Consider the following 24,202-nt stretch of genomic DNA (forward strand, 5'->3'; position numbering starts at 1 on the left):
ACTTTTTTGGAAGCTCCCCTGAGTTCCCCTTAAAGAGCTTTAAACAGTTAGCACCCGCATATAGATGAGGCGCATCCTGAATTAACAAAATACTTAATCACCCCCAGGCTAAGAAAGGGGCAGGAATCAGACAAAAGCAAATCCCTGTGCAGAATTTCCTGATCCCAGTAATCCCAACCAAGGTGTGGCTGGGCCTGGACATCCACTTGGAAATCCACACAGAGAAGTTATGCCTTATTTACTTTCAGTTAAGAGCCACCATTTCTAAAGGTCTCTAGGCTTCAATTCTAGTTCTCTCTGTTTCATTTCGAGCTCGGGTATTTGAGCATAATGCAAAATTTTACTTGTTAGTAGCGTATTCATAACTTGACCAAACACTTATTCTTTTAATGCCAGTACTAATAAATAATAAATGTGGTTTTTTTTTGCACACAGCTACAAATATTGTATGCAGTTCGTGCCGATAACACACCCCATTAAGAGATGTATTTAACAAGAATATTTCAGGTGGAAGACCCAAATTATTAATGTTGTGCTTGTTGACAAGCCTTACTATGTAGATAGTATTTGTCTACCCCCGTGGGCCAGATCCGGCCCAATCGCCTTCTAAATCCGGCCGGCAGACAGTCCAGGAATCAGTGTGTTTTTACATGAGTAGAATGTGTCCTTTTATTTAAAATGCATCTCTGGGTTGTTTGTGGGGCATAAGAATTTGTTCATCCCCCCAAAAAAAAATATAGTCCGGCCCCTCACAAGGTCTGAGGGACAGTGGACCGGCCCCCTGCTGAAAAAGTTTGTTCACCTCTGGTCTAGCCTTCCAGCATCCTGAGATCTGTGTTAGCAGTAGCAAAGAATCTGACAGTGGAAACCAAGATGGACTCTTTATTTTGGTATCATTGCCTGATAAGCAAAACTTGTTTTCAACTTGCTACGATTTCATCACTTCTGTTGGGGGATTGTATTATCTTATCTGTTTCTGATAGCTTGATATGTGTGTTGCATCACTCATAATAGTCTGAGCCCTATGTTTTGCAAAGTGGCAGAAGTAATTGTGCTGATATAAGTATGTGACAGCTAAAGATTGATATGTGTTGTGAGTTTTGTTTTTTGAGTGCATCAAAATGGATGTAAAGCAGAAAAAACCTCCTCTGCGAAGCTCTCTAGAAAATCACGCAAATCCATCTACAATAATAGATCATTAACAGATACTTAAATGGGTGACATCATTTTGCTTGTTTTATCTGCAACAACAAATTAATTGTACCCCACCCATTTGTCTGGGTTTCCCCAGCCACTCTGATTGGTTCCCAACAGAATATTAAAAATGTGATAAAAAATCAAACATTAAAAACTTCTCGAAACAGGGCTGCTTTCAGATGTCTTCTAAAAGTCAGATACCGTATTTTTCCATCTATAAGACGCCCCCTATTTTGGGGGACTCAGATTTAAGAAAATGGAGGGAGATGTATCCGTGTATAAGACGCCCCCTAATTTTTGACATTATTTTTTAGGGATAAAACCTAGTCTTATATACGGAAAAATATGGTAGTTGTTTATTTCCTTGACATATGATGGAAGGGTGTCCCACAGGGTGGGCACCACTACTGAGAAGGCCCCCTGCCTGGTTTCCTGTAGCCTCACTCCTTGCAGTGAGGGAACCGCCAGAAGGCCCTCGGAGCTGGACCTCAGTGTCTGGGCGGAATAATGGGGGTGGAGACGCTGCTTCAGGTATACTGGGCTGAGGCCGTTTAGGGCTTTAAAGGTCAGCACCAACACTTTGAATTGTGCTCAGAAACATCTCATTGTGAGCTTCATAGTGTAATGAGTCCTACAAAGACATATTAGAGGGTGTGGTCAGAAGAGGAGGAGGAGATCTGGGAGTGGGAGGAGTCCATCCTAGGGAACATTCCTAGCAGGCAGGTGAATGGGAATCTGGGACCCCAGGAGAAGTCTGAACCAGCAGCTTGGAAAATGGAAATCTGGATGCTGGAGAGGAACCATGTAGGTTGTTAGGAGAACAGCCTGCCCCCTTTAACTCCAACATTATTCAATGACCCACTTTAAAAACACTAAAGCCTTACATTATCATATTTAACATGATGTGCAATGTAGCTAATGGGATCCCCCCCAAGTAGCATCAGATTCTCTGGACTATTGATTTTGGAGATTTTGGAAGGCAATTTATTATTAACTTGTTTATATGGGGCGGGGTGGGGGAAGTGACAGAAGACAGTGTGGGTAACCTAATGTTCCCGCTGTAGAATTATCAACTCCCCAGGAGTTAATTAGCTCTTTTGATTTTAAAAAAATAATATTTTTTGTAATGAAAATCTGTTACGATCATTTTCAGTTAACAGATGAGGAAATATTTCTGAGACTAACAGTGACAGCACAATCCAAAGTCAAGGTCCCCTGGGATGGGTGAGTTTGGAATAGGTGACTATTTGGCTGAGCCAGGTGAGGCTAAGGCTGTGTTGGCTGAAGTCCCTTATCCCAGCTCAACCAACGCCGGGGTAAGCCCTCCAAAAGGGGTATTCTGGGGACAGGACAAGACGGGGGTAGACTTAAACTTATTCCAAACCTCTTTCAGCTTCGTCATGTGACCTAGCAACCCAGCAGAACTTACACTGGCAAAATGGAAGGGCGTGTGTAAGTCCAGTAGCCCCGCTACTTCATGGAGTTAAGGTTGTATAAATTTTGCCAGCCTCCTATAGCTAGGATTGCTCTGCCCATGCCAGATATGGACCTCTAACCAGGCGCTCTGAGAACTTTAGTTAATTAGACCATTCTGACTCTCAGATTATTCAGAGTTATGATGGTCATCTTTAGATATCTAAAGGGATGTCACGTGGAAGATGGAGCCAGCTGGAGGGTAGGGCCTGAACCAATGGATTCAAGAAACAAAGGAGGTTCTGTCTGCTAGCGCATTTGCAAAGCTAAGCAAGGTCCGATAAGGTTTCAAATTGGATGGGGAATTGCATGTTGAGATCCTGCATTGCAGGAGGTTGATGACCCATGAGGTTCCTTCCGACTCTACCATTCTATGACTCTATGTCACCTTGTCTGATGAAGCATGTTGGGCTTTTAAAATTGCTTGCCCAAAGAAGTGGTAACTTGTGCATTTTCATAGTGGTTGGGAATAATAAAACAGGATTAAATACCAAATATATTCTTCTACCACTGTCCTTTTAGGAAGCTTGTGACCACAGATCCCAGCCTACAGACCCCTTCATTCAAACTATTCCTGTCTAATTGACATCCTCTCAAGAGCCACTGTTTGCCAGAGTAAAGGACCTTGGTTTTCTGAATCCATGTTGAAAGGCAAATTCAAATTGAGCTCCATGCCTGCTGGCTTCCATTGCTTCTCTCTAGGGTTGCACACATTTAGGCAGCCTTTCATTGCAATACAAAAGGGAAAGGCAGTGTTTAGGGAAGCTGGAGACAGAAAGGCTCATATAAACACTGAGATTCCCGAGGAGTGGGATAAATGTGTAATTTGTGCAACATTAGGGTGGTACAAAGCAGCTGCTTAAAAGCTACTTAACTGTGAACATGTCTGCCATTGATTCATTGTAGAACATAGGAAATTGCTGATCCCTCTCCCATATCTTTTGCATAGATTATGTCCTAGGCTTCTGTACCAAGCGGCAATGTTTGTTAAATGTAGTTCTACTTAGCTTTAACTCACTAGAGGAAACCGGTTGTTGTCTACTAGGGGCTAATTACAACATGTATCTAGCTTCTAACATAGAATCTGGCACAATGTGGTGGCAGATGGCAGCTAATCTAGGGCAAATGCTTGAAGTGATGCTTTTGCAAGCCCTAAGTGTCTGTAAAGGAATTTTCAGAACTCATTTCCATGAGAAAAGAGCATCTCAAATGCTCATCTCTCAAAAGTTGCTTCAGTGTGTTTTTTCATGGCAGAGAAGCGGGTTGCTCCAACAAATTGTGCTAGGAAATTTAGTTTCATGACTTAAAAATGGAAAAAGAAAGCTGTAAAAAAAAATCAACATGGCATACATGTATAAATACAGCTCTTCATAATTGATTTCCAAGGCACTGTTACTTTGGGGAAAGTTTGAGCAGCTTGATTTTGTTGATACCCTCAGGCCTGGTGTCTGTGGTTTCTGTCAATATAGTGCCCCTGCTGATCTGCCAACAAGATAGCTGTTCTAGGAGGAGACAGTGGTTTCATAGCCTGACTTCCTGCTGCTTTTGCTGACCTTACCAAACAAGACGAAATTACAGACTGTGCTGGTGACATCAGAAGGAAAATGGACAAGCTCAGGAACCATTAACTATGGCAGAAGAGTGGAAAAGAAACTCTTAAGCAATACACACTTCATGTGATCACTTTTATTAGTAAAATAGAGCACGTTATTACTGAACAACGGAATGAACTGAATACTGGCAAATTTCGCTCATAAGAAACGTAATAGTTTCAACACATTTATTGTAGGAAGTCGGAAAAGTGCATCACTATTTGTATGTTGGATTTGGGATTGTTAGAAATATAGAGAAAGTGCTGAACCAGAACAAATGAAGTTTATTTACCAGTAGGCTAGAACAGATTTGTGTCACATATTTTTAAAATAAAGAAGATAAGTTTGGAGAGATGGAAGCATCATATTGGGCAGCTTTTCATCTTTGACCTGCAATGCTATTCTCAGACTAATACTGAAGGGAGAGGAACTGTCATTTATATAATTTACTTTGTAAGGGTTTTGAACAAAAACATATCCACAGAGTCTTGGTTGTACCAAATAATCATTTATACATTTTAGAGCTAATCTAGTCATACCTTTTCCCCAAACGAGGACAATTGAAAATGACGTTCCTCTCATTGATAATAGTGTATAAGCCAGATAATCAACATGGCAGCATGAATTTTATACTTTAGAATAATGGCAAGCAATATATGGAATATAAGCAGGTCTTTGAATACATTGTTTTGTTAAATGGCTGTTGATTGTCCATGTTGATGATGATATTTATGGATCTGTGTTCTGCAGAACAATCATATGCATATCTACTCAGACATAAGTCTCCCTGATGTCAGTGGAACACTTCCAGATGAGTAGAAAATTGCAACTTAACCCCCCCCCCACACCTTTAACCCTCTTTTTGTTTGATATATTGATGAAAAATTGCTTAATTAAGTGACTACCATATAGGGGCATAACACAAACTTGGTCTGCATGTAACTGAAAATCCATGATCTTTCCTGTCTCCTAAATGAAGAATCCTCTGTCACTCAAAAATTTGTACACACTCCATCAGCAGGGCATGAATGGATTAAACTGATGCGCTCTTCTTCCTCCTGCATAGAAAATACTTAGTAAATTATACTCATGGACCAGCAAAGTCTGAGAACAGGGTGATTAAGCGCAGTTTTGCAGAATGAAACACCAAGCTTTACTGAGCAAAGCAATAACTGTTGCTGAATGGCAATAAGCCTTTCCAGCTGTTTTTCTTTTCTACATTAAATTCTCCTATTTCCTAATAAGCTATTTACAATCATTCACAAGTTTCATAGGCTGGGTAAATTGGAAATGGAAATTGGATATCCTGTCTCTCAATTTTGGCCAGCCTTAATCCAGATTAGGAACTTCGTGATGGAATTAGCAGGTTAACCCTTCTCCCATGTTATTTTTCCAATGAAAATTGCCCCTTCCCAAAAATGGCATTTGACTTGTTAAGGAAAAGACAGAGACGTACAGGTGATCAGAATGTATAAGTTATTATATTCCATATCCCATCCATTGCAGTAAGAACTTATCTTTAAGTAAATATTGCTGCCATAAAATTTGTTGTTGACTGTAATTTTCATTGTGGTTTATTACACCAAAAAGGTTGAGTACCTCTTTACTTTTCAAACAATTTTCCATAACATTATTTCACATTTGCAGGGATCTTGTACTGTATATCCTTTTAATATAACTGTTACAAATGTATTCCTAAAGATGGATCAGATCTTATCGTTCTGTTCATCTGCCATCAGAGCATGCATTTTATATATGGCCCAGTTCTCATTTGAGAAATGGAAATGCATAAATATGATGAGATAGTCAAAGTACTATCACGCAGAATATTCAGACTAGATGAGAGTGTGCAGATTTTAATACTGGATGAGCAATAAGAGATAGATCAGGTGCTTTAGGCAGGTAGCAATGCAAATAGCTTAAAATTACATAAGAGCTGCAGTCTGATTGCTTCCCAAGTTGAAACCTTTTTGTAGTAATTTAAAATTACATGAAATTTGGTTTTCATTACTTCCTAAGTTCAAGTCACCTTTCAAGGATGAAGGAAGTTTCCAGCAAGTGGTCTCAAAGTCGTCTAACATAAATTCTCAGAGAATTGGTTTCCTTGGCAAGTTTTCTCAACTGATCTGTACTGCTTGCTGTTTGGGTCTGTGGGCAGGTGGGTAGAGGGGCGGGGTAAGGGCATACATGGTGAATCATAGAATTGTAGAGTTGGAAGCAACCCTAAGGGTCATCTAGTCCAATCCCCTGCAATGCAGGAATCTCAGCTAAATCATCCATGACAGATGATCATCCAAACCCAGCTTAAAAACCTCCGTGGAAGCAGGGGCCACAACCTCCCAAGGGAGACCATTCCGCTGTCGAACAGCTCTTACTGTCAGAAAGTTCTTTCTGATGTTTAGTCGGAATCTCCCTTCTTGTTACTTGAAGCCATTGTTTCAAGTCTTTTGGAAGCCTTAAGATAAATGTGTCTGTGAATGGTAAACATCAGGGTGTGTATCCCAGTGGTGTGCCTGCAGCTTGTGGGGCACTGGGACATGTGGACAGTGCAAATGTGTCTGAACCCTTTGTTTTCTCTTCCCTTCCTAGAGCCAGTGTGGTGTAGTGGTTAAGAGCGGTAGACTTGTAATCTGGTGAACGGGGTTCGCTTCCCCGCTCCTCCACATGCAGCTGCTGGGTGACCTTGGGCTAGTCACACTCACCTCACAGAGTGTTTGTTGTGGGGGAGGAAGGGAAAGGAGAATGTTAGCCGCTTTAAGACTCCTTCGGGTAGTGATAAAGCAGGATATCAAATCCAAACTCTTCTTCTTCCCCCTCCCCAGAGCATTATCCCTTATCAGAGATAGTGTTGGTGCTGAATATTTGGTATCATAGAAGACTTTAATGCTTGTCTTTCAGAGATAGAGAGAAAGAATACAGTGTTCTTTCTGTTTTCTAGCTTGCCATCTTTCACTTTGACAGGCCCAGACTATTTGATGCTGCTGGCAGTAATTCTGGAATTTGCTTTTTGTTGCTTATTTAGAACAGCGTAATTGAAATGAGTGTTGAAGAAAACATTCCTAGCAGCAGTAAAATACCTCTTTTCAGTTTCATTCTGATAAAGTTGAATATACAGTGGTACCTCTAGTTACAAACTGAATTCGCTCCAGAGGTCCGTTCTTAACCTGAAACTGTTCTTAACTAGAGGCGTGCTTTTGCCAATGGGGCCTCTTGCTGCCACTGTGCCGCCGGCACACAATTTCCGATCTCATCCTGGGGCAAAGTTCTCAACTCGAGGTAACTCTTCCAGGTTAGCAGAGTTTGTAACCTGAGGCGTTTGTAACTTGAGGTACCACTGTATATGGAATTCATGGTAAGTGTTATGTATTTCTCTCTCTCTTTCATATATATATAGAGAGAGAGAGAAATGACAACTTAATCCATTGTGAGTTTACTCAGAAATAAATCCCATTGTATTTGGATAAGCATTCATAGGACAGTAGCGTAAATCAATCAAAGGTGTATAAGCAAAATATAATATCTCTTACATAATTTGGACATTATAAAATTCATTTGTTATGAGATAATTTGTTAATTGTAGCTGATAACAGACAACATAATATAGGTCAGTTTGAATAATTTGACACCAGCATGAAATAACTGGTTCTTCTTAAGGATACTTAAAGATATATAGGTCCTGAATTAGTATCTGCAAAGGAGCTCTTTGTGTTTTTCTATTTGGAATAAATATTCCCTATTCATGCTGTTACCTATAGCTATCTTCCATTTTCTTTGGTAGCAGACATCACTGTATGTCACACTGAAGGCATTCTGGTTCCTTGTTGCATATACATGTATGGGGATCCCCATGGAGATGAGTGTTAACTCCACCTTGCCGCTATTCCAGTTGTCCTCCAACCCCTGGAGGATGACCATCTGAAGCAAGCGGCCTCTTGTATTTGTGAAAACTCCCCATGTGCTTTAGAGCTCCCATTCTGCATATGGGGTAGAACCCCCATGAGCACAGGAGACCCCCTACTTCAAAAGTTTCCTCTCCATTGATTGGAGACCATTTTTTTTTTAACAGGGAGGAGGGTGTCCTTGAGTATCCATGCAAGTTAGGAGCCTTTCTGCCACATATTAAACCAGTTGACATTTCTGGCCACCCCTGGTACAGTACATTAAAGTAATCTAATCTAGATTTTTACCAGGGCCTGTAAACCTATGGCCAGGTACTGTCTCTCCCCCCCCCCCCAGGATGCCCATTATTAGGGAGCAAAACCTGTTGATACAAGGTGCTGCAAACCTTACCATTGCTAAATTAATCCATAGCAACACTTTCAGTGCTGGCGACTGAAGAAAACAGTGAAACTTTTAGAAATTGAGTAAGTTAATTGACATCTCTAGAGGAGATGTTTATTCCTAAGTGTTTGAACTCTTAAAGGCAAGAACATACATACAGTGGTACCTCGAGTTACATACGCTTCAGGTTACATACCCTTCAGGTTACAGACTCAGCTAACCCAGAAATAGTGCTTCAGGTTAAGAACTTTGCTTCAGGATGAGAACAGAAATCGTGCTCCAGCGGCACGGCAGCAGCAGGAGGCCCCATTAGTGGTGCTTCAGCTTAAGAACAGTTTCAGGTTAAGTACGGACCTCCGGAACGAATTAAATACTTAACCCGAGGTACCACTGTACATAATTTTATGTTTATGTTGCTCTTCCATAGTTCAAGCCATGCTCAAGGCAGCTTACGACATGAAGGAAATATGTAACTGCAACATAACAAAAGTAGTTGTAAACAGTAAGTAAAGAATTTTAAAAACGCACAACGAAACTGGACAAATTTGAGGACAAACTAGCACCTTGAACTGAGCCTGGAAACAAATTGCGATCCTGTGCAGCTGATTTGAAATCAGTGTGATGTCCTCAAAGCACCAGTTGCAGTACACTTTTCAAGGTCAGTGTCACTCAGAGGATATTAGAATGGCTTGGAGAAACCTGAGCATATGTAACTGTGGCAAGACCAGCCATCTGAATCTGCAGTGAGTACACCAGCCAAATCTGACCAAAAGGTCTCTTAACCACAGCAGAATCCAGGAAGACATTCACGCTATATCCCTGCTTCTTCAAAAGTGCCACCCTCATCCAAAGCAGGATGCACCCCTATTCCAGAGTCAGCAGTCCTTACTGCCAAAAATCCTGTTTGGAGCAAGCTTTCTTAGTATATATTCAACTCTCAGTTTCAGATAGTGATCCAGGACTACTGCATTTCTCCTGGAATCAGATGGAAAGGAGATGGGGGCTGGATGTTGACAGCATACTGATAAGCAGGGGGACGGGAGGGGATAATAACTTACAGATACTGGTAGCTTTTTGTTTCTGGTTGATTGTTCACATTGTCAACACTTCTCATCACTTTTGCGAAAGACTGTTACATGGCTTACAATGATAAAGTAATACCAAACAATTTACCACTGAGCCATCACAGAGGTTTCTGAGCCCTGTCCTGGTCACTTATTGCAGATGTAAACACCCACATGTTCTTAAAGCTGTGTTGAAAGAACAAATGTTCATGTTAACTGTTGTAGACAGTGCTTTTTTCTTTAAAAGATGTTTAGGGGTACTCTCATTTTCCTAATCCCATTGAAATACTGCCCCTCAATGAGGCCAAACTTAGATTCAGAAAATGTTTAGGGGTATGTGTACCCTTCCGTTGTCATCGTCCCGCCCCCCCCCCCCCCCGAAAAAAACAGTGTCTGTAGAAATAACAAGACCTCTTTTTCCATGCCGGAAATCTTGCATAGAACTACATTTCTTTTGTGATAAATGAATAGGCTCCAAGCTTTTGATGACACCTGTCTTTGATTTTACTTAAGCAGAGTTGGCAATATTGTTTTGAGAAACACCTACTTATCTTAAATCAAGCCACAGTTTTCACCTGCTTAAGTAATATTGAAATGTATCGTATCCACTTTTTTAAAAAAATGTGACTGCCATAATAGAAGTTGCAGAAGAGAAAAAAGTTAAGTCCTCAGTGGATTGTGGACTTACGTTCAGAAAAAAAATAGCAATTCATGATGTAAAAGTTGTTCCAAGACTAAGCTTGAGAGCTTTTTTGTAGCTGCTTCTCCATATGAAGAAATAATTTAAGAAATAGACTTGTATTCTCTTCCACCACCATTGGAGGTATCCCACTGAGAATAAGGGAAAGACATATAGTTCAGCATCGTTGAAACTCAGCACCACTGGGAGGAGGAGTGCCAGCATGGAAAACAACCTTTGAAATCCAATTTGCCACCTTGAGTTTCATCAGGGAAGAAAGGCATGTTACAAATGCAATAAGCAGATACTTTTCTCCCCTACAAAATACAATCTAAAGGTTGATTCATATATATTCACAGTATCTTAGGAGACCTCATAAAAGACACGACCTTTATTTTTTCCCTCCGCATTTTCATGCTTGCCTTATTGAGCTTGATTATTCATCACATTTTTCAGGGTTTATTCTTTACGCACATTGTCTGAAAAACGGGGGTGAGGGAATAAATGGAAATGGTTAATGGAAATTATGTGGACTTCCTCATAAAGTATGTTTAATTGTTAACTATGGATTTTAGATTGCTCTGTTTTTCTGGGTTAATTCGTTTTAGGAGAAAGCATGAATGATAGGCTTCAGTTTAGTACATCCAGACACACTAGGGGATTGGTCATCCACAATCACTGACATTCTTAGTTATCCACTTGGGTATACAGCCTGCGATCAAAAAACCAAACACCTTCCTACCTTATTGCTGATGTCTGTTTTACTGCTCTTGAAGACATCATCAAATCATTAGTGAAAGATAACTTGATACTGTCAGTGTTGTGTATAGGAAGACCCTCCACCCTGTCTTGAAAGAGAGGTTTAGTTTTTACTAGCAGGTTGAGGAATGTCAAACCAAAGTTTCCCTTTCCAGAAGTGAGCTAGATTCTCTTGCCTAGACTGGCACCAAAGGGTCATTTGTTATAGGAATGGCTGGCATGTAAAGATGTTAGGCCGTGCTGTGATATAGCAAAGTAATCTGGGTTTCTCAACCACCTTACATGCACGCAGCCATATTTGGTTCTTCTGTGATCAGCAAACTACCTTACCTGTTCCCTTGCCCCAGGCACCAAAAGCTCCTAATGTCTATATCTAGCATTTTTCATTGGATAGAAGTAGGCAAGAGCAGCCAATCTTTATTAGGCAATGCATATAATATTTGCTGTAATTGATTAAAATCTATTGAGTGGGTAGACAAAAGGTAAATCTCTTCGTGATTTTGAAATAGATAGGCAAGAATTTCTGCCTCCCAGAACAAAATGCCACCCCCATTCTGTTGCTGAAATGATGAAGGCTGGGTTAACCAATAATGTATTTTTGTTTGGAAGGACCATGAACTCATGGACTTTTACACCAGATCCTCATTTGTGGATCTCATGGTTTTAGGTTCCCCCCCTTTTTTTCACCTCCAAAGTAGATCCCACAATTCTGAAGTCCGTTTACCAGTGCATTCGGTGACTCAAATCCACCTGTTTCATCACAGCATCTCCTTCCTAACTCATTATCTGAGCAATTTATCACTAGCAAAGTCAGACTTCCCTGTTTCCAGCTTGTAGGCTGTACACCTTGCTAGCTCATTTTGTTCCTTCAGGCTTGCTTGCTCCCTGGCATGATGCCCTGCCTGATCAGGCACATTTTCTGTTCATATTGTAGGAGCAGATCAACTGACTTATGCTCCTGACAGTAGATTATAAACCTCAACAGGAAATTTATTTCTTTATGTTTGCTTTGGATTATAATCATTCACTTGCGTTCTGGCTGCATTCAGCATTTGAGTCTACAAGTCTTATGACAGACCTGACTCTTACTGTTTTCTGTGTATGTGCATGCATGTTAAAACATACACTTTTAAACTTTTTTTTAAAAAAATACATGGCTTTAGGAAAAGATGCATACAGATTAACAATGCATGCTTTTCAGAGACCCCATCAATAATTTCCCTTCATACACGAGTACTTCCATTGTTTTCAAAGGATGCAGTCAGATGCTGTGAACCTACTCACAGATGTGTGCAGGCAAATCTATTGAAGTCACTGGACGCACCCATGTATAACAGATCATCAAAAACTGGTGATACTTACCGTATAAGGAGCAGAATCAAAGGTTGAGGTGCTAACAAATATCAAGGGAGTTTATAGACATATGGAAAAACCCATAGCCCCAAATCCTTTGGAAAAACAAAACAAAACACCTTACTGATGCTCTCATTTTTAGCTTTCCTTGTTTGTCGAGCAAGTTCTTTCCAATGCAAGCCTATGAACAAACCATTCCCGGATGTAAGGAAATGTAACAAAATGCATTGCTTGACAGTCCATACCGTTAGTTCAGTGTAGCAGCTTCTCCTATGCTGCCACATTGATTTTTGCCATCTAACCTTCTTTGTTAATCAGATCCTGTGCCAGCATTCTCTGACAGGTTCAGCAATCTGTCTCATGCAGAGAATGAAATGCTCTGTGAGGACTTTGAAGCAGCAAGAATACCATCTGTGGCTTGGTTGAAAAGCCTTAAATACATTTCTGGGGGGGGGGGACTCTCGCTCATAGTGAAGCACTGAAAGGGCTCTCGGACCTTATAATATGCAAACAGCAGGATTCAGTCTTCACACTATTCTGTTCTAAATAGCTACTGTAAGGCTAGGAAGCTCATGACCCTCCAGATATCGTTGGACTAAACCCCATCATCTCTGGCCATTGGCTGTGTCAGCCAGGGCTGATGGGAGTTGGGCAGTTCAATAACATGTGGAAGGCCACAGGAGGGTTCCCCATCCCAGCCTTACAGAATGCAATATATAGAACATCTAGTCCAGCCTACTGCTATTCAAGTCCCCATTTTTATTAAAATTCCATTCATCAGAGCACCAAGTAGGGAAGTGGCCAGTAAGCTGCTACATATTCATGTGGGTGTTCAAAGCGATGAGTGGAAAATTGGTTATTTCCTCAGAACCAATAGAAACTTCACTAATCCTATTACCCTATTACGAAGCCCAAGAGCTTGTGAACAGTAGGCATCAGAAATGTATCAACTGAATAAAACAGGTAATGTTCGGAAGCTTTTCAATACTTATACAATTCCTTGAATAAAGAGCTTCTATTTATCCTTCAACTATTAAGTGTCCCTGCCATGCTACAGCCATAGTAGCAAAGATTTCCTCCCCCCCGCCCCCCAAATTGCTTAAGCTTGAACAGGGCAGTAGTAAACTTGGGGGGGGGGTCACATCCAATCTGGACAATCTTGTTTGAGCAAAACTGGGCAGATCATAGAGGTGGAGTTTGAGAGCCACTGTTTCCAGGCCCACTTCTTTTCCTTTTTAACCAGAAACATTCCTATCCTAAAACAAATGGTAATTCTTTAAGTAGAAGCTGTTATCCTACAGACTGAAAAGCTGTTTTTTTGGGAGGAGCAAATCTATGGCAGTACTTCGACTGATACGAATTTTGTTATTTGTATTCTTCCTTCTTCTTCTCCTAACATGTACGAGCTCCCCAAAGCAAACAAGGCAACAATACCATGACTATAATTAATTAATTAACTAATTTGAAAGGGTAAAGTCAATTATACAAAAATACATCCCCATGTAATTAAAATACACAATAAAATTATTTCATCCAAACATTAAAGGTATCAATAATTAAAATGCACAATGAAACAAGCCCATTAAAACAGCATAACTATAAAAAAAGCAATTAAAACCATTTGATCGGGAGACCGGGGGAATGCTTGTCTAAACAACTGCATCTTAGGGATCCAGTAGAAGGCCAGAGGCGCCTCTTGTTTTTAGCAGGGAGAGCATTCCACAACATGGGTGCCACTAGGTGAAAAAGCTTTTCTCCATGTTACCATAAGCCGATAATCACCAGGAAAATGGCAAAACTATCCAGATTCCATTTGCTGGTATTGATGCTCTTACCGGGCAGTGGGTGTTTCGGGTAACCTGGTCCAGAGCTGTTTAAGGCTAGATACGCAAATAGCAAGATCTTAAAACTGTTTGAGTGGCTAATATGCAACCAGTGCACTGGGTTAATGTGTGCCTGATAAAGAGCACTACTCACCACGTAAGCCACAATGTTCTGCACCAATGTATGTAGGCAATGAAGGGCCTTCACTCAGTGCAGTTAGGGCACTGCCCACCTGCCAAAGCTCCACAAAGCTATAGTACAGTCCCTTCTCTGTTCTTTGCATTACAAACTAAAAAGTGCATTTGGATGAACTGAACTATTTTGTTCCTTTTTAAAACAAACTTTGCAAGCAGAGTGGGGGCAACCCAGTCTGATGGGCAGCATATAAATAATAAAATTTTGATTATTCTTATAAGCAGTGGTGGTTGCTGACACAGTCCTATTTGATTTTGTTCATAAACCCCACTGTGTTCTGTGTGGATTATCATGAAGACAAGCGTAGGACTTTATAGCTTACTTAGGCACTAACTACCACTGCAACAGTTAAAGGTAAAGGTAAAGGGACCCCTGACCATTAGGTCCAGTCATGTCCGACACTGGGGTTGCGGTGGTCATCTCGCTTTATTGGCCGAGGGAGCCAGCGTACAGCTTCCAGGTCATGTGGCCAGCATGATTAAGTCGCTTCTGGCGAACCAGAGCAGCGCATGGGAACGCCATTTACCTTCCCACCGGAGCGGTACCTATTTATCTACTTGCACTTTGACGTGCTTTCAAACTGCTAGGTTGGCAGGAGCAGGGACCGGGCAATGGGAGCTCACACAGTCGTGGGGATTCGAACCGCCGACCTTCTGATTGGCAAGTCCTAGGTTCAGTGGTTTAACCCACAGCCCCACCCACATCCCCACTGCAACAGTTAAGCGATCACTATTTCTTTGCAAGAGTGGAGGGTAGGGAGAGAAACAGAAGAGGTAGAGGCCACACAACATTTTTCCTATCAGATAAGCAGCCGTGAAAGTGGGGACTCTTGAAGCAAAGTAAGACACAGTCTAGTTTAGCTAAGTACTATTTTGTAAAACTGCCATGCTTTGCAAGGGAGGAGGACAGAGAGAAAACTGGAACCAGGCCACACATCCATTTCCTCATTGGCCCCATTCCCATGACCTCCCAGTAATCCCACCAGATCTAGTGAGCACTAACCACCATTGGGATGGGGTTAACCCACTTAAGTAATCCTGCATTTGTTTGCACTGAATCCCTGAAAGGCTTAGGTACAGATTTCCTTATCATTTGGAAGGTAGGCTCCACTCAGAAGGATTTCAAACAGTCTGGGCAACTTTCTAACAGCACATTTTAAAAAGGAAGTATAACAATATAGCTATTGTTGGAAACTAAAACTTTGCGAAAGCAATCTTCTCTCCTTGCACTGCCGCGTGTTGCTAGAGCAGTTTCTATCTTGCTTAGTGCTTAAATGATGTGCATTCTGCTTGGAGAAGAGAGAAAAGAATTGGTAGAAATTGGGGAGAATGAGATAAATGTTGGGCTCTGAGGTAAACAACATTTATGGGCTTCCACCTACCATTTGTCTTCTCTGAAGCGTTGCTCTGGGTAGATGAATATAGAAGATGAGATTGTCAAATGCCTTTCCCTGTCCAGCTACAATTCAAAGCATTTGACTTAGGATATATGTAATTTTGAACAAGACTTCTGGTTCATATCTACACTGAGCTTTGAAGATTTCATAGGCTACAACCCTGTACCTGCTGATCTGGACGTCTGATTAGACATATATAGGATTGCACTGTTAGAGGACCTTGTCAAGTCACTCCCTCCCAGCCTAACCATCAATTATGGGTTGTTGTGGGATTATAAAACTCTTGAGTTTCTTTGAAACAAGCTATGCATAGATCCAGTTTAGTATAATGATGCCTGTTGGCTGTACAAATATTAGGATGTAAAAATATTGGTGTTCTTGGATTGTGCAAAATGACCTTCTTTCCAGGCTTTGGTATAGCATATTTAATAGCCTTTGATACTAGTGGCTACTCTCCCAGCACTCAAATTTGTGCTACAAAACTTGCCCATCTGCCTTAGTGGGGGCTGAAGAAATACATTCTGCAATTCACATTTGATATGAGAGCAAGATGACTTGTTTGTTCTTTTCAGTACAGTTCTGATTTCATTTCACTTCTGATCACTCTGGGATGGGAAAATAGCAGTCAGAGCTGTGTGTTCTTATGCGGCGGCCCAATTCTTAATACTCTGCACACCCAGTTTTTGCACTTACAATATTGAAGGATTATACTAAGGTTCTTTGGTCTGTTTGAAACCCTGGAGTCCTTTGGGAGGGAAGGTGGGATAGAAATTCAATAAATGGTCAGTCATACAGTGCCACGATAATGCAGGCTTCAGAGTAGAGGATATCTTGGGGCAACATGTTGGTTCCAGCCTGTTTATGAATTCACACATTCACAAGGATAAGGCAGAACTGATGAAGGCAAGTTGGTTTATTTAAAAGAGAACAAAATGTTGTTTTCTATACTTAAGAGGATTGGAATTTGCTTAAATCTGAAATACTACAAAGAGCACTGTTGTGACTCTTGGATCAACCTTCTATTCAGAGGGGATGCCGTTAAGCGGAAAGCAAATTAGTTTTAGTTCTTGTTGCTGCCAAATCAATTTTAAATGTGTGAGGCAGAAAAAGCCCCACAGACCTAGTTGTCCATAGTTCATCAGGTTTTTTTACCCAATGGCATCTCTCTTATGTCTATTGTTGACTACAAAACACTAGGAATGTTTGAGTGATTCTTTTTTACCCATCCCAAAACTGTCATGGAAATATTACTGCACCACTTCTGAAATTTAGCAGGGTGCACCCTGCAAATGTCATCTAATTCTGAGCGGGAGTAAAAAAATAAATCACAATCCTTCCTTAAAAGGAAAAAAAACAAAGAAAGTTGTGAAGCCCCAAAAGAGTTCTTAAACTTTCTTCAGCAGGGCTACATGCCAACAGAATTGCAATGTCATATCATTATTTTTTAATGTATGTTTAAAACTACATCCATCTGTTCAAAAGTTCCTTGCGGAATTGGATGCTGCTGCAATAATTAACGCCCGCATGTATTCCTATTATGTCAATTTGATCACGAGCTTGTGGGGGGGGGGACTTCACCAATTACTGTATGCATCGTTCTGAAAATTTGTCTTGAGATGAGAATCCTAGTCCCTGTTTTATTGAAGGGGGAAATGTTGCTATGTAACACCCCTGTTCGAGACAAAGAACCAAAATAGCTTCAGGGAAGTGCTATGGATTCTCTCTTGGCTCCTTGCATCAACAGAATTTTTAACTAAGATCCAATTACAGAATATCCATTATTGATGATAATAAGTGAGCTGTAAAGAACGCACATTTACTTTCTGGTCCCAGACAGTTGCAAGTTTCCGCAGCCTTTCAAAACTTGTAAACTCAGCATCTTTCACGTCAGCCTAGAATGCACCCAGGTCGGCAGGTTGTCAGTGCTGTGGCATGTATGTGTGTGTTTGTTTTGTTTCTCCCAGCCATCACAGATGTACGTGAATCCCTGCTCTCGAGTGTAATTCTTAGACCGTCCGTCTGTTTGCACAAAATACAGTGGTAGAAAACATATAAGTGCAAGGTTTATTAATCCCTGACATTTCCATTTTGCAGATAGCGCGTAGCACAACTGGTCAAGGCCTGTCTCTTAAGTTCTTCAAAAGCCACTACTAGCTAGATTCATCAATAGTGTATGATAGAGGTGCCAGATAAAAGACCTTTTTAACAGTAGGCAGGGCAGTTTGTTTGCTGCTTGTTTGATGGGGTTGGTGCCAGACAGTGCCAAGATTGGAGCTGCATGTTGGCACTGGCGGAGGAAGGGAGGGAGCGCACCACCCCTGGCAGTGCAATCCCGCTGGGTGCCGTGCGCCCGCAGGTGGCACACCACACCCCCAAGACATGCGCCATGACCCTGCGGGTGGCACACCATGCCCCCGGGACGCACACCAGGCACGCCCCCACCTGCTCTCCTCCCCCCCGGTGCCAGAGCATGAAGCTCTGCCATTGCATGTTGGTGCAACTGTGTGCCCACAAGCTCAGCCCATCTCAACCCTTTTCAGGTAAGCAGCCACAGCACAGGTGTTGGGAGGGTGGCTCCATAGGTCTGCCCCATCACACACTCAGACACCGTCATCTCGCTCAGCACCCTGTTTCCCACAGTTTCCAACCTGATGTCTGCGGGAAGCTGACATCTTGGCTGTGAGTCATGGAAGACCTGCTCCCTTCCTTGCTGGCCTTTTCCCACCTGGCCTGGGATATTGGGACCCTGATTGACTCCTGCTACAAAAGCTGAGGCTCCTGAACACTCTTGGGCTGGGTGATTTTGTTGAGGGTGTAATTTAGGTATAATTTTAAAAATTTGATTGCATACTTTTTGATGTTTTATTATTGTTCACGACTACTTTTGTTATGTTTTGAATTATGCATTTTTTTGGTAAGCCGCCTTGATCATGGTTTTAACTGTGGAAAGGCAATAGACAGATAAAATGATATATGTATGTATGCATGACAACTAGGACATGAAGGCATTGGTCATCTCTCTTTATGCTCACTAAAAATCTTCCTGTGCACAATTTAAAAAAACAAAGCATGTTGAAATTGGACATGCCATATTCAGGGTTGGGAAGATTTTGGAAGGAGTTTATCTCAGCTGTCCAGCTAGCTGTGACTGTAAAATGGTGAACCCACATGTACTACAGGTGATCACATGGTTTCTGAAGATAGTCCTGATTCAGCGGACCACAGCTTTCCTTGTGGTGTGTGCAGAGCATTATCATAGAAAGAGTCTGAGCAAAAGAATGGGCTACTCCAATGGATTATTTAATAGATGGAATTTTTGAAATATTTATTTTTAACAGTGTACCAAGGCTTCTGTTTGAAGTACAACTTCCTTTGAAATGGGGCTTGACTTTCCAAAGACTCTCCTTAAAAATAAAAGGCCTAAGGATTAATTTTATATGTAAGGATTCTTTCAGGGCCTGGACAGGGTACTGAAGCAGTAGCAGGTACTGTAGCTGTATTCACAGCTGTGTTTAATTAAAATTTGGTCTGAAGTATGGGGCATGGCATCAGGCCTTGGCTGAAAAGCTGCTACTGGTAAGTCCATGATAAGTCTGTGATGAATAAGTGATTAGTCACTGAGCTCTTGGTGAAGACTGGATTTGAGATGGCATGTCAGATCACCCCAAGTGTGAAGTGGAAATGAGAATGGTCTTGCGGGTACCTGTTTTATAAATTCTCAAGTTGTGCAACTTTAATACACACATGTATAGTGTGAAGCTGTGCACTCTGGCTCTGAATGCTCTCTTTAAGCAAGGACTAGTCATGTTTGCTGACTGACTTGTGTAACTTCTGACAACCCACGTATAAATAAATTTAATATGTGAAAAACCCCGTCAGGTTGAAATCCTGTCCCCGATTACCTGGAAGTAAGTTTCATGGAATACAGTGGGGCTTATCTTTTGAACAGCCATTCATAGAATTGCACTGTACATTTCTAAAATACCATCTGATTTTTGCCTGAAACGAACAGATGTGACTGGTGATTTCTCTGGAATGGTATTTTACTGATAAAGCCAAGATTCTAGCCATAGGAGCCAACTCCTAGGGGCTGAGGTCCCTTGACTTCCCCATAAAGGATTTGAGGGGGCTGGCCCCTCCACAGTAGATGGGCATCACCATTCAAATAGTGTGCATGTGCCACACCATGTGATCGATTATGTGGGGTGAGGCTTACCTGCCCCCAAATATTTTATTCAAGTTGGCACCTCTGAGTCTAGCAGTGTTTATTTATTTCATACATTTTTTTACTGCTCAATTGGGGTGGGGGAATCATAGTGGTTTAGTATGCATCTTAATCCCATTGAAATCAAGTTTCCATGTTACTTTGTCCACAATGAAGATCAGCTGTTCAGCATGTTTCAGAGAAGAGAATGGTATGCTCTGAGGGACATTATTGGGGCATAAACATTTTTCGAGATCAGGAGTCAGAAACAGGTTTGATCTCCAGGATTCCAGCTCTTTTATTTTGGCCCATAGAACTCAACAGGAGGCATTGAGACAAAGCTGGCAACTGATCAGTAGACAATTGGATCGACAGATTCACAACAGTTTGAGCATTCAGAGCTGCATGAGTACCAATAAGAGATGGTATTTTAACTGGCTATATGTGCGCATATACATATAATATGTGTTTTTTAACCTGCCACTCTTTTATTTCTTTGTTCCCTTGCAGCTCCTTCGGGCTAGAAGGAATGTCAACCTTTGGAGGCATGTTAATCAATTTCTCCCATGACAGTTTCGACACAGCAACTTCTTTCAGGCCATATTTAATTGTAACAACAGGGAGCCTTCTTAGAGCACGGGAGCCCTTGAGCCAGAGCACAACTGATCACTGGAGTAATCTGCATTAAATCACCGGACTCATATCCAGCAGCTACGAGCTGAGCCCTAACAAAAGCCACAGCCTTAAGTACCATTCACTCTGACACAGGAAGAAAAAGGAGTAACGATCTTACCCCGTCAAAGAAACAGCCATCTCCAGATCCTGCTGTGAATGGATTTCGATGCAAAGAAATTGAGAACAGCCAGTTAGTAATCACATGGTCCAGCAAGTGTCCAATTTTTTAAAAAAATTAAATATATGTAGCTGAATGAAAGGATGAAGCACTTAAACGACTCAAGAGCAATCAGTGCATTTAGTCCCAATGAAAGATTGGTCATCGTGGGTAGAAAGAGAAGGCCGTTGTTGTCCCTTGTGCAAATTCAAAGCCATAGATGAAGAAAGGACGAAAGCTTCGAAGATGCTTTGGAAAGATGATGTTTCCTGTCCTCTGCCGAAATAATTCAGTTGTTACAGATCGCATCTCAATGCACTTCTAATATTTGCACTGTCACTTCCATTCAGGGGAATGATATGTAGGCCATCATTTGCACAGATGGCCTCATGAAATTTCAGCCCGCAGGAAGATGTACCTTGAGGGGCTTCTACAGGAGATTAAAAGCCCATCATCAAAAGTGAAGAAAAGTTAATGCCCTTCTATCCCGTCACATCTGGAATCTTTCTCACAAGGCAAATTGTTGCTTCTTAAGCCTGAGATATATTAAAAAATAATAGAAAAAGCATCAACAGGCTAACATGGATTTTAGAACAGATCTAATTTTTAATACATTTTTGTATCATTGTAACAACAAAGAAATTGACCTATACTGCTCACATTGACGGTACCCTCCGAGTTAATAGGATAAATGAAAGAGAAAAAAACATTTCTACTACGTATTTGACACATAACATTTTTATAGCCAATTATCTGTCCTTCATGGAAAATGTACCAGCCAAACAGGCATTTTCAGTTTATTTTTCTAAATAAATGTGGTGTTTGTATCATTTGCAATCACTTATTTTTGCTGATTCCCATTATTTGTCCATGTTGTGCCCCTTCCAATCTCCTTCACCAAAAAGGGAGTTTTAAAGACAAGAACCAAAACACTTGTTTTGCCATGTTAAATCATAATGATTTGCAGACTGAAAGCTTTAATATAAAATGTTGTTTGTAGAATTATAAAGTATATTTCTACTGGAAAATATGTATGGATATCCAGAAAGGCTGTATTTTAATTTTTAATCTCAACACATAGGTTATTTTTAATATTCCCAAGGAAGTATTTAGTTAATGTAGTTTGCTTGAAAGTTATAGCAGATAATTTTGATTCAGGAGTGGACAGCGTCTTTGGCAACGGTGAGCTTGCTTGTACACAATGCAGGATATGATCCAGTTTCTGGCCTCTGCATGTACAAAAGGACTATTGGGGGCCATACATAATGCAGTCAGCAGGAATGCCCAGCCCCTTACATAGTGCCTCTGCTCCATGTTTGTCCTAGATTTGCACCTGTACAGCAGGGCAATGGGAGACACCCTCCAAAGCATTATAGCAGGGCATCTAATCTGCCCTTAGTACAAGCCAAACTGCGTGGACTAGGATGGAGCTGGAATGGGATGTGAAGGATCAGCTGTGAAGTATCCTCCTAAGCCCTGTAACTGCATGCTGTCTGGTTGGTTGATCAGAATTGCCAGCATGCCCTAACCTACCCATCAATTTCCCAGTGCCCAGAATGTTTGCTGGAACAATCAGGAGCTGCAACAAAGTTCCATTATTCGCATGTCATTTTCATAAATAGAATCAATGCCAATCCATACTGGTCATGTTACATTGATTGCAGTTGCTCGGAAGTTGTTGCAAAAAAAGCTTAATTCAACCTGATGGAACACTTTCACAAGTGATACTCTTTCTTACGTGTCACTCCTGAATGTTGTCAGTGCAATCTAGAAAGTCAAAGAGAGGTCAATTCATTCTTATCTATGTTGCCCTTCATTTGATATACATACACATGAAGTTCAAATGCCAGTTCTTAAGACCAAATTTCTTAGAACTTAATTTGGATACAAAGATTTGTGATTCTTTCCACAAGTATTTTATTTCTTAAAATACACATATTTTGAGCCTTTAATATTTGTTGCCATCATGATCTTCTCTTCACCACAATGAGGGCTAAAACCTTACTTGGTTTTTTTTTTACATGCAATCTGGGAATCTCAGGATTCTAACAACTGACCACAAGTTGCAAAAATATAATATGGGGCTTTTTATGCAACTATATGACTGACTATACGTTGCTCATCCCTGCTTTAGATTCTGGAAGCTAAAACAATTTGTAAGGAGGCTTGATTCTTAAATTACACATGACGCATTATATCACATGACTTTTGCATTGCATTGCATAAATTTATTTATTTCCAAACTGTCACAATATGGTTCTGTTAAAGATGCCGTTGCTGAATTGGGGGATCAAAAAGTGAGAAATTGCTTGATAATCTCATCCATAATCTGCAAAGGGGAAGAGTCGCTGTATCCATCCAGTGCAGTATTTTGTTATTATCAGTTCATAGATTCCTTTGATGCTCAAGTTGTTTTGAATAAAATTATATATTTTCCTTTTTCCTGAGTTCTCTATACTGTGTATAATTTTACGCACTCACCAACAGAAAAAAGGAGGCACCGAGAGAGTCTTTTGAGATACCAATCTCTTACTTCGCCAGTTGAATTGCAGTCCTGCAAGAAGGATGTCAAGAATGCAGAAATATGATGTGGTACAGGCCATCTTGGATTCAAGTTGAACATATTTTGATGCTTCTCGGGGGAGGGGTAAAATCACAGCACATTGAAAGTTTGCACATCAGAATACATGTTAAAATCAAATCTTTTTTCTCAACATGTCAATATTCAGGGAGGATTATTATTTTTATATAAAAAATGTGAAGCATTCAGGTAATCTATGGTCTGAAGTGGCAGTTTGGGATAGACTGTACCACATGCCATCAACATTGCTGATTGAATCCAAACCTACCCAAAACAGAAGAATACCAGCTCCTAACTCAATTAGCATTTATTCACCACCATCTAGTCTTAACATTGACTTCAGACACCAATTCATAGTTCCGCCACCACAGCTGATCACTTGTCCCCTTCAATGGGATCCATTGGAAATAAGAACTAGTCCCAGAGGCCATTTCCTTACCAGGGTAACCTCTCATTTTCAGATGTGAGGAGTGCCTTTGCTTGCTCAACCTGCCACAGAAAATGTGGGCTGTGGTGCAAATAAATCAAGTTGGTCAAATGCTACCTGCTAGCTGTTAGTTGACCATCCCTGTAAAAATTGCTGTAGCAGAATGGAGAAGTTCAACTGAGCACAAATCCTGTATTTAAAATTCACTTCAAGTCGTTTACATGGAAGAAAAACTAGGTGGTGGTTGATTTTAGCCGAGATGGTCAACTAGCTGCTAGGGCTTAACCTGGTCTTGATTTTAACAAAAAAATTGGATATAGCTCATTTCCATTCTTTGGGTGAATT

General features: G+C 40.9%; 1 protein-coding gene across 2 annotated transcripts in view; it reads left to right on the plus strand.

The window, feature by feature from the left end:
• PRR16 (proline rich 16) overlaps positions 1 to 23,291 on the plus strand; it is a 124,746-nt gene extending 101,455 nt beyond the window's left edge. For both annotated transcript variants that reach the window (XM_053407813.1, XM_053407814.1), the window contains exon 3: positions 20,528 to 23,291. The gene's annotated coding sequence lies outside the window, so the exon portion shown is untranslated. The remainder of the gene's footprint in view (positions 1 to 20,527) is intronic.
• Positions 23,292 to 24,202: the final 911 nt, after the last annotated feature.

Source organism: Podarcis raffonei, chromosome 11, assembly GCF_027172205.1.
Source record: "Podarcis raffonei isolate rPodRaf1 chromosome 11, rPodRaf1.pri, whole genome shotgun sequence".
In the NCBI taxonomy this organism is placed as follows: domain Eukaryota; kingdom Metazoa; phylum Chordata; class Lepidosauria; order Squamata; family Lacertidae; genus Podarcis; species Podarcis raffonei.